Source organism: Pantherophis guttatus, chromosome 1 (genome assembly GCF_059756535.1).
Source record: "Pantherophis guttatus breed Tessera chromosome 1, ASM5975653v1, whole genome shotgun sequence".
In the NCBI taxonomy this organism is placed as follows: Eukaryota; Metazoa; Chordata; class Lepidosauria; order Squamata; family Colubridae; genus Pantherophis; species Pantherophis guttatus.
The window spans coordinates 58522173-58533437 of record NC_142063.1 but is presented as its reverse complement, the minus strand read 5'-3'; the positions used below and the strand labels follow the sequence as shown (position 1 = coordinate 58533437).

At 38.6% G+C, this 11265-nt stretch overlaps 1 pseudogene; it reads right to left on the bottom strand.

The window, feature by feature from the left end:
* Window positions 1-2452: 2452 nt before the first annotated feature.
* Window positions 2453-9216, bottom strand: LOC117666180 (uncharacterized; annotated as a pseudogene).
* Between the last annotated feature and the right edge of the window lie 2049 nt (window positions 9217-11265).

Below are 11265 nucleotides of genomic sequence, written 5' to 3'. Positions count from 1 at the left end.
GGATTGCTGCCAGACCACATTCTGCTTTGCTTGGACAAACCAGCAGCCAACTTCTCCAGGCAGAATAGAAGTCCTATCTGAATTCGATAATTGTGTTAAAATGGGAGAAAGGATCTAAATTCATTAATTATTTCAGGAGTCATGGCTCTACAAAGTGTGAAAGCTCCTGTCATTTGAGTTTTCTTTTCATTTGCAAATCCTCTATGTCAGAGTGAGCAGCTTCTCTTGACCAGATTGCCATATTAGAACTTCCTGGATATACCACATCCTGTACTCCAAAAATGAATGAGGGCAGGAACTGTCTTAATGGGGAAATGGATGCCATACTGCATGTCTCAGTAAAGCCTACAGAATCCATGTTATTCCTTAACCTCCACCCATCCACTAGTTGAAAAAATTGGGGAGGGAAGGCACTTTGTTGACTTTATCCTTTCTAAGAGAGTCCAAAGCTTATAAAATTATGTTGGCAGGCTGAGTGCAGTTCCTTGGACACCTTTTTCTTCCTTTATTCTATAGGTTCTATACCTTCTTCTGAAACAAGCTTCATTTGATTAAATCCAACATTACTTCTCCATGTATTGGTGATGTTGCAACTTTCCTATCTGTATGTTCTTTTGATATGTCACTCTGAACTACTTTTCTCCAGGTCTGGGGAAGACAGGCCCCGTTCCCTTGCAAAATAGTATCATGAGTGACATAGTCATACAGGTATACAGGTCTCACCTGTTGCCATTCTCCTGAGGTTATAATGAAAAATATGCTCATTTAATGAGAACTTGTTACCACACCTAATAGGTTATCATTTTTTCCAGGAAAAACAAGCAGGTCCTGCCCTTTTCTAAAAGCTGAGGTAGCAAAGTACATTTCATACTATGTGGACGTGTAACACTGCCAGCAACATTTCTATGAGTTGACTCATTGCAAATTACTTCCGAATTTCAGTTTTCCATTGTAAAATGTAGTGGGTGTAAGTGAGAGAGAGGGAAGGAAAGTGAGTTATGTCAAGGAAAGAAATTGGCTGTCTCTTGAGAAACGTTCTTTGAAATTTTTGGCCTTGGAGAGAGTCCTAAACTCAAACCTTGGTGGCTCTATGGAAGTTTTTGTTGGGTATCCATAAGTGGCTGTAGCTCTGCAGGATGCAATGTCTCCTAGAGACTTCTTCTTGCCATCAAGATAAATAGAGTTTTTTGTCAAACTTGGATTTGGTACAACTCATTTTTTTTCCTTTGGAATCAATATGAAGGAAAGTTAAAAAAGAAAATGGTTAAATAAAAAGAAAATATAAGCAAACTGTTAGGGCACTGTTAAAAATGTATTTGTCTTGATTCTTTCCTCTCCCTCCCTAATAGTTTTGGTTTCATTTAGTTCACCCTTAATAGAAACTGGTACATTTTTTTCTGGTAAAGATAAAGGTAAAGGTTCCCCTCACACATATGTGCTAGTTGTTCCCGACGCTAGGGGGAGGTGCTCATCTCTGTTTCAAAGCTGAAGAGTCAGCGCTGTCTGAAGACATGATCATGTGGCCGGCATGACTAAATGCCAAAGGCGCACAGAACGCTGTCACCTTCCCACCAAAGGTGGTCCCTATTTTTCTACTTGCATTTTTTTACGTGCTTTTGAACTGCTAGGTTGGCAGAAGCTGGGACAAGTAACAGGAGCTCACCTTTCTATTGACAAGCTCAGCGTCTTAGCCACTGAGCCACCGTGTCCCACTTTCTGATAGATTGCTATAAAAATGTTGATATGTATATAGTCTATTAAAAGCCTCAGTACACTAGTTTATATACGGTAATTAAGCCATACTGTCTACACCTGAAGTTACCAAACTTTTTCATGTAATAGAATATCCTGTCACATCTCCCTCCCTCCCTCCCTCCCTCCCTCCCTCCCTCTCTCTCTCTCTCTCTCTCTCTCTCTCTCTTACAAACTCTATTCAAGAGGCAAAGTTTTAGTAGTACAAAATTAGATGTATTTCAGTGAATGTTTTTGCCTTTAATTTCTCACTGGACTCCATCAAATTCTTGCAGAACTATAGGACTTCATAGAACACAATTTTTAAGGCATATGGGATAAAGAGAGAAGGATTGTTCCTTCTTTAATGCATTTTGCAGTACATCATTTTTTGCAGAACCTCAAAAGCAAGGCTGGCATATCATTAAATAATTTGAAGATAGCAGATGATAGTCTCCTAACAGTTAAGATGGCAGATGATAGTCTCCTAATGGTTCTCTTCAGATGTAAACCAGACCTGTACAGTATATGTAGTGCAACTTGCCTTTGGTTTTCTAAAATAATGGATTGCTTTAGCTATAGTGTTCCATAGGTGCTTTTTCAAGAGGTAACTGGACTTTCTGGTTTTCCTTTGAAGACGTTTCACTTTCATCCAAGAAGCTTCTTCAGCTCTGGATGGATGGTGGGAATGGAAGAATTTATACTCCTTGCAGACAGCTGGTCATTTGCATTCTTTTAAAGAGTCACTGAGGCAACCTGGAAGTTTATCTGTGTCACCTGAGTAGTGCAAATTGATGTAGAGCCTTCTTGGAACTGTTGAAATGACTGTGTTGTAGACTGGAGACAGATGATGTTGTATACCTTCCCCTGTATTGAGAGAGGGCTGTTCAATTTTGACAACCTCTTTCAAACCAGTAGTACTCTCTGTCCAAAATGAGGACTTTTCTGTCTTCAAAAGAGTGGCCTTTGTCTTTTAAATGCAGATGGACTGCTGAATCTTGTCCAGATGGGTTTGTTCTTCTATGTTGTGCCCTGCTTTTATGATGTGGATGTTTTGTTTCTCCAATGTACAGATCTGCACATGGCTCACTGCATTGTACTGCATATAGTACATTGCTCAGTTTGTGTCTGGGTGTTTTTTCTTTGGAGAGAACAAGCTTCTGCCTTAGTGTATTTTTGGGTTTGAAGTATACACATATGTTGTGTTGGCTGAAGATCCTCCTGAGCTTTTCTGATATTCCTGCAACATATGGAATGACAACATTGCTTTATTTTTTGTTCTCTTCATTTCTGTTATGGAGGAACTCCTGTAAGAGTTCTTTTTTTTTAGACTTGATGAAGGCCCACTTGGGATAGCCACACATTCTGAGGGCTTCCTTGATGTGTTTCAGTTCTTTTTCTTTCCCATCTTTGCTGGTAGGCAGGCCTTCAGCTTGGTGGTGTAGATTTCTGATGATTCCTATTTTGTGCTCCAGTGGGTGGTGAGAATCAAAATGTAAATATTGATCTGTATGTGGGGGTTTCTGTAAACTTCAATGTTAAGGCTTCTGTCTTCCTTAATGTGTACTGCACAGTCCAGGAAGGCTAGACTATTTTCCTTAACATCTTCCCATGTGACTTTGATGTATCTGTCCACAGACTTTGATGTATCTGTCCACAGAGTTGGTATTTGGTGAACACTTCCAATTCCTGTGTTTTGATCTTGACCCAAGTATCATCCACATACCTATACCAGTGAGTGGATCGAATTCCTATGAAGGAGTCTAGGCCTACCTCTTCCATATAGAGATTGGCCACAATGGGGGACACAGGTGAACCCATGGCACAGTTGTGTTTTTGTCTGTAGATACCTTTATTGTATTTAAAACAGATAGTGGTCAGGCATAGGTCCAGTATGGCACATATATGATCTGAGCTGAGGTTAGGTTGATTCTGTCACCTAAGGTGCTGTCTTGTAGCAGTAGTTTCTTCACTACTGTAACAAGCTTCAGTTGTTGGAATGCAGATAAGGGGGAAGTCACATTATAGGAAACCATGGTATCATCCAGATCCAGTTTTAGTTTCCAAACTAAAGTCCTGTGGCAAAGTCCTGTGAATAATTGATGTGATGGGTGATATTGCCAACTAGAGGAGCTAATAAGGTGGTTAAATGTTTTGCAGTGTTGTAGGTGACAGAGTTGATGCTGCTGACAATTGATCTGAGTGGAGTTTCCTCTTTGTGGATTTTGGGAAGTCCATATATCAACGGGGTGGCTTCCCCAAGGTAAAGATGGTAATATTGTGGCTTGTTGATGGCATTGTCCTTCAGTAGGCATTGCAAGAAATCAATGACCTTTTTCTTGTAACTGCTGGTGGGGTCTCTCTTCAGAGTCTCATATGTACAGTGTCCTTCGGAAGACTCACATGTACAGTGTCCTTTACCTTGGCCTTGTAGTCATCTGTGTTCAGGATGACTGTGCATCTTCCTTTATCAGCTGGCAGGATGGTGATACTGTATTTGGGACTCTTCCTAGGGATGTCAATGCTCTCTTGAATTGTGAGGTTGGAAGGGGGTGTTTTGGCACTGGCGAGGGCTGTAGGTACCTTCATCCTTAATTGTTCTGCCTCTAGTTCTGCCAGTTTATTGTTCTTGATGGCTAACTCTGTGATAGTGAGGAGATCTACAATTGGCAGCTGTTCTGATGTTACTGCAAAATTCAGTCCTTTGGCCAAAACATTATTTTCTGTCTGGGTAAGCTCTCTGTCAGACAGATTTCTCACCCATTGATCAGTTTTCTGAGACATGCCACTGTCCATCTGGGTTGGTTTTCTGTTTTGTATGGTTTTCCTGTCTAAGCTGTAGGGTAGAAAATTTGCCTTTTTGTCATTCTTTGCTCTCGTTTTGTTGTGTTAGTTATGCTTTATAAATCCTGTGATCTGTTCCAATACTTCTGTTGGTAAAAGTGATTTAAGCTCTTGGAGTTTGTGTTCCACTCTCTCTTCAATAATAAAATTAATTTATTTTATTCTTTCATTGAGAAGTTGGAGTTCTGCTTTCTGCAGGAAGTTTTCTTCCCTGTGTCCCTGTACTGTTGAACACAGGCACAGGTTGTTGGGGATTTGTCTGTGTTGTCTCCATCTCAAAATGAAGTGCAAATGGTTCCTGTAGTCTGCAATTTTTCTGGAAATCCATTCATACTCCCGCACAGTGGTGAAATGCTACCGGTTTGGGCAAACTGGTAGTGATAAAATTTTTAAAAAGCTACTGGTTCCTTTGAACTGGTATTTCCGATGATCAACTGTGCCGCACAATTTAAAATCGCTAGAAAGCAAGAAATTGCTGCTCTACTTACCTTCCCAAGCCTCTTTTTGGCACGTACTGTGCATGCGCACACATGCAGCGTGCGATTGGTTGCACTGCGCATGCACATGCAGCGCATGTTTGGCACATGGCATGCATGTACAGCCAGCGAACCAGTGGCAAACTGTTTCAGATTTCACCACTGCTCCCACACCATTCGAAGGATGTTCATCCCAAAAGCACCTTGGGGACAACCATGACCTGGATGACTGAGAATCCCCATAGACATTTAGCTATAGTGGAAATTATTAACCTATCAGTAGTATTGATGAAAGATTTAGCAAGCCACTGTGAATGGGAAAAAAGATAATGGATAACACCTTTTTAGCAACATGTCTGAAACATGTCTCTTGGATTCCATCTTGTAATGGTAATTGCCCTGACAAAATATGTAAAAGTTCAATATACAGCTATCTGAATGTATAATGAAGACAATTATGAATTGTGGTCCTTCTAATCCAAATCAACAATTGATCTGAAGCTTTTGCACAAATGCATTCTGTCCTATTTGATGATGAGTAAATGGTGCATGCATGCAGGTCTTCAGGGAATAGCCAGAACAAATTGACACTGAGGAAAAGTCACTGGTGTGCCATAGGGGTTAATGTAAACTTCCACCCAAGACAGTTCATGAATTCACATGGGTTAAAGGATCTATGGTTCCAGTAGAAAGGCCACTGTCATTCAAACTGCATTTGAACTTTGGAATTGAAACAGCACTGACAGGGTAAAAGTCATGAATGTTAAACAAGACTACTGCTTCCTTCAGCTGCTATTTTATTTCACAGTATTGTCCACCAGTAGATTTAGTTCTGCCTGAACTAAAGACTAAAAATATAGCTTACTCTCGGTGAGAAAAAGTAACAATTCAAAAGCTTGCCTTGGTTGTATTAAGACAGAAAAATAGTACTAAGGATCTGGACAACTACTAAAGGGAAGAAATAAAGCACATAAAATAATCTAAAAGTAAGATTGTATTGTCTTAATTTTCAAGGATTAGCAAAAAATTAATCCATGTTATTCTCCATTCACAATAACTAAGGAGTTCATTACTCTCTTTTAAAAATAAAAAGACCTTGGATTGATTGCTTTAATAAATGTGACTCAGAGAACAAAAGGGTTAAATCTTGATCCTTGTAGAAGGCCAAGGGCACTTTCTGCATGAATGCTTCCAAGTGTTACTTAAGCACCAAAAGCTGTGGGTAAAAGGTAAACTTTATGGATAATTGATCTATACTATCTTTAATATTCTCAATGAAACTGTCTTTCACTGTGTTTCTTCCAGACCAATAGATGGGTCTCAGTGACATTTAGATCTTGATTGATTCAAATCTGGACAATCTCTCTCCTCGCTGGTTGCTTCCATGCTATTTGAGCAAAGTGAGAATAATAAAACAGGAGAGTTATAAGCAGATAAAATCTTTGCAAAAACATACAAATAAGAGCACTCACTTTTTGGCAGGCAGAAAAATAGTGGTTTCATTCCTCATTCATCCTCACAATTCACAGTCCATCTGCTTTAAACACAACACAAGACTTCAGAAATCCTAAGATCCTAGACAATAGGATTGCATACCTTTTTGAACCTGGTTCAATATTTAATAGCTGATCTTCAAAAAGGATAGGTTATGAGTCAGAATAATGGTGTTGCTCTACCAGCATGGTAGATCAGCTCTGTGGATAATGAGAATAAGGGCAAGCACTTAAACCTGTTATGCACTGGATGTACAAACAAGGGAAACAAGCAAACTGACAGAGGTATGTCTAATGGTAATCCAAGACAGAATAGGACATGGGGAAATCTCCTTCATGTTCTTCATCCAAGAAATACCACTCAGAATTAATGCAAGATACATGAACATGCCACTGTGTAGGAATATGATGACACTGAAAACACTATTTTTTTCAGGGCAAGGGGAAAAAGCAAGATGATGGCCTGTTTGACAGATTAGTTATTATATGGAGCTTGTATTTTATGGATCATGTGCAAATCAGGGTTAGACAAAGCACCTGGGTACTTCAATGAGCCCCTAGAATGAAAACACTTAAAGATATGTTTAGTTCTTTGCAATACTAAGTCCAATCTTCACCTATCAAGAACTTTCTTTTTAAAGAAATTTAAAGGAACCAAAAACTGTGAAATCTTGCATCAGCAAAACAAAAAACAAACAAATCAAAAGCCTATCAAGTATTATGATAACACTTACAGACATATGTGAAACTTGAAAGTTATGCCATGTAAGTCTGGAATACATCAGAATACATAGCCTATAGCAGTGTTTCTCAACTTTAAGAACTTTAAGATGTCTGGACTTCAACTCCCAGAATTCCCCAACCAGCATAACATAGCTGGCAGGGGTGAAATTCAAAATTTTTCCCAACAGTTCTGTGGGCGTGGCTTGGTGGGAATGGCAGAGGAAGGGTATTGCAAAATCTCCATTCCCACCCTACTCTGGAGCCATCCAGAGGTGGTTTTGCCGGTTCTCTGAACTACTCAAAATTTCCGCTACCGGTTCTCCAGAACCTGTTAGAACCTGCTGGATTTCACCCCTGATAGCTGACTAGATTGATGTCAAGAGTCCACATCAGGAGTGTTAAACTGGTAGCCGTGGGCCAGACTCATCATGTGCAGGCCACACCCACCCCAGCTCCGCAAAGACAAAAAACATCGCAATATGTTGTGATACATCACGTGAGTTTGACACCCATGGTCCACAGGGCCTGCTGAAGACCAATACACCTGAAAGAATTAATAACCCCCTTGGTTGAGTCCTCCCCTTCTCTATTGCAATATGCTTATACACCTCTTGTTCTGCACCTCTCTCCCTCACAAAAAGATTGGCTATGTGAAACAGAAACTGCTAATGCCATTGCCTACTAGCTTGTTGGCCCTTTCTTATTGATGATGAAGAGTGACAGCAGCTGCTTGTGTCAGTAAAAACATACTAATGGAATGGAAAGCCTGGTGAGGTTGTCTTGCTGAAGAATCATTCAAAATTTTGAACTGGCATATAGTTCAGTCTATTTTAGTGGATTTTAACATATGTGAGATTAGGTTGTTGGTTATATGACTTGGCAAAAAACAATATATGATAAATTATAAGTAAATGAAAATGCTAGAATTAACACCATCCTACTGATGGACCAAGGGACGCAGTAGTTCAGTGGCTAAGATGCTGAGCTTGTCAGTTGAAAGGTCGGCAGTTCAGTGGTTCGAATCCCTAGTGCCGCGTATTGGGGTGAGCTCCTGTTACTTGTCCCAGCTTCTGCCAACCTTCAAACGCATGTAAAAAATGCAAGTAGAAAAATAGGGACCATCTTTGGTGGGAAGGTAACAGCGTTCCATGCGCCTTTGGCATTTAGGCATGCCAGCCACATGACCACAGAGACATCTTCAGACAGCGCTGGCTCTTCAGCTTTGAAATGGAGATGAGCACCACCTCCTAGAGTCGGGAACGTCTAGCACATATGTGTGAGGGGAACCTTTACCTTTATCTTACTGATGGACCTGAGAAGGTTATTTTCTGTTTGGATTCCTGAGGACAGCTGTCCTTGAGAAACAAATAATTGTTGAAAATATACATTTAAATTGTTATTTGAATCAATGTCCATCCTTGGATCACAGAGTTAGGACTCTTTGTAGGGAAAAAATAAGAATGGATATTAGATACCTTTTATATAAACAAGGAAAGCCACTTTGGTGTAGAGGTTAGACTGGCGGCAGACTAGAAACTGGGAGACAATGTGTTCTAGTACCACCTTAGGCTCAAAGCTAGTTTGAGTGACCTTGGACCACTCATTCACTCTCAGCCCTAAGAATAACTTGCAATGGCAAACCAGTTCTGAAAAACCTTGCCAAAAAAATTGCAGTGACTTGTCCAGGCACTCTCCTAGAATTGGACATGGTTGAACAACAAAAATATGCAAACAAAGCCAGAAATAATTTTAGATAGATTGATTAATAATAATAATACCAGCCTTTGTATTATAGTATAGAGCTACAGTATCATGCATACGTTTTGAAGATTCTCAAACACAAATACTAAAATAATCTAGTCCTCCAAAGAAAAATACTCACAAATTAAATCTGGGGGTTTTTTTGCTTCTTTTACCTGAAAAGCAAGATCTAGTGAATTCTCCTCCATATTAAACTATCATACATTTTTAATTAAACTGTCCATTTCTCTCTTTTTTCTGCCTAGTCTAGTCTCTTCTTTTTTGCCACTTGCTTCATGTTATCAGTTAAAAAATACAGGATTTTATTTTTTTTAAAAAAAGCCCTGAGTAATGTAAAGTGAAAAGGGGAAATATACGTAAGTGTCAGCACATGCCTATGTGTATATATGCACGTACACACACTCAGTCACTTGGCTTTAGTGTTCATTTAATGATTCCTGTAATTATTTTAAATTGTATGACTAGCAATCTCTTAAAAAGTATAGCATTGAAACACACTGTTTCAAGTCTTGAAAGTATTAGTTGTAATTGTTGAAACTACTAACAAATAACTAGGGTAGATACTATTTATGTATATGTCCTGGTGTTTTAAATGATTTTTTATACTTGGCCAGATTCCAGAAAAAAAATAAGCATGATTAAATCCAATGAAGATGATTCCTACGTGGTTAAGTGCTTTTTACTACCATATTGCAAAATAGTAGGTATGATCATCTCTTACAGCAAAAACAACAAAGCCTTGTGGCACTTAAAAAACAGAACAATTTTAATGTAGTAAATATTTTAATGGGACAGATTCTATTATGCAACTCATAATATGGACTTTTTAATGTCTCCATAAAATTGTTTGCATCATCCCATGTTTCTTTCATGTTTAAGCTTCATGAATTTTTTCAGTTAGAGAATATAGTACATGATTAAACCTGTTCTACTGGGGAAAAAAATGAAATTCCCTTTAGGCTTTGCTCCCTCTAACAGATTCTAATGATAAAAATCTGTAAATGGAAGAAACATTTGACTATTGATCTGGGATTAAAATGAAAGCCACTTACTGCTGATCAATAAGTGACCTCAATATCAACCATTTGTCTCTTTTTTAAACGTGGATTCCCCCAGCACGATTTCCCTTAATGCCAACTAGGACTGAGTAGAGCTCTGAAGAGATGATTTGATTCAAAGGAGATTAGATGACTCACCTCTTTAAATCAAATCTTTGAATCAATCTGAGGTGTCAAATAGAATCAGGTTCCTTTGAATCCCCTCAGAGAGATGTGAAAGTGATTCAGAGATTCAACAGAGTCTGTGAAGTTATGAACCTTTGGAGGGTCTCAAACACTGGGACAAATCTCATTCTGTACATGGCCAAAGAGGGTGGAAGGGGGGCAGAGGTGGCACTTGTGACATGATGGGCTTTCTAAGATTGGCAAAATTAATGAGTATTTATCAACTTCACAAATGGTCTCTCACAGCATTTGGGGAATTGTACTCTACTGTTTGTGTCTTATTCTGCTAAAATGTGAATAGAAAGATTTGTTTGGAAGGAAAAAGAGAAGCAGATATATTTTGTTCGTGTTTTTTAATCTGGCTTGCTGTTTCTTTGTGAATCTACTACTCCCTTTCCCTAAATCCATATCCTTTTATTCTTATCCTCCTTTCATCCTTTCTTTGTCTGACTTGAAGTCTCACTTTCCAGTTTATCTACAGTTCTTCAAGGCTTTCGGTCTCTTTTTCCATTTTCCCTGATTTCCCTTGAAAACATTCCTCTGTTTTCTTTTGGCTATTTGTCTTTTGTTCTGAACTGAATGAATATGTAGCTGAGTATGAATAGGTTTGAGATGATGTATTTTCTGTTGGCTTATTTTGTGTAACATATACTATTTATGTACTTCATAGTGCATTATATATACAAATATGATGGCACATATATTTCCCAAAGTTTTAAAAAGTTTTTTTACGCTTTTAAAAAAAATGTATAAACAGTAAATAAGGTGATCATGTCCAGAAGCTGACTTAGCCAATAAGCTAAATTAATTTGTGCCTACAAACTTTATTATGCTGTCCTAGAAAAGCAAGTGGTCTCTTCATTCTTAAGTACAATATATTTCTCTTTTTAAAAAATCAGTCTAACATAGGTTGTCTATAGACTCTTTATTAGACAGTTTAGAGTCTGCTGTGTTATACTGTATTTCTCAACTCTGCTCCATAAAAAGGAAATGATTAATATGTAAAAAATGTAT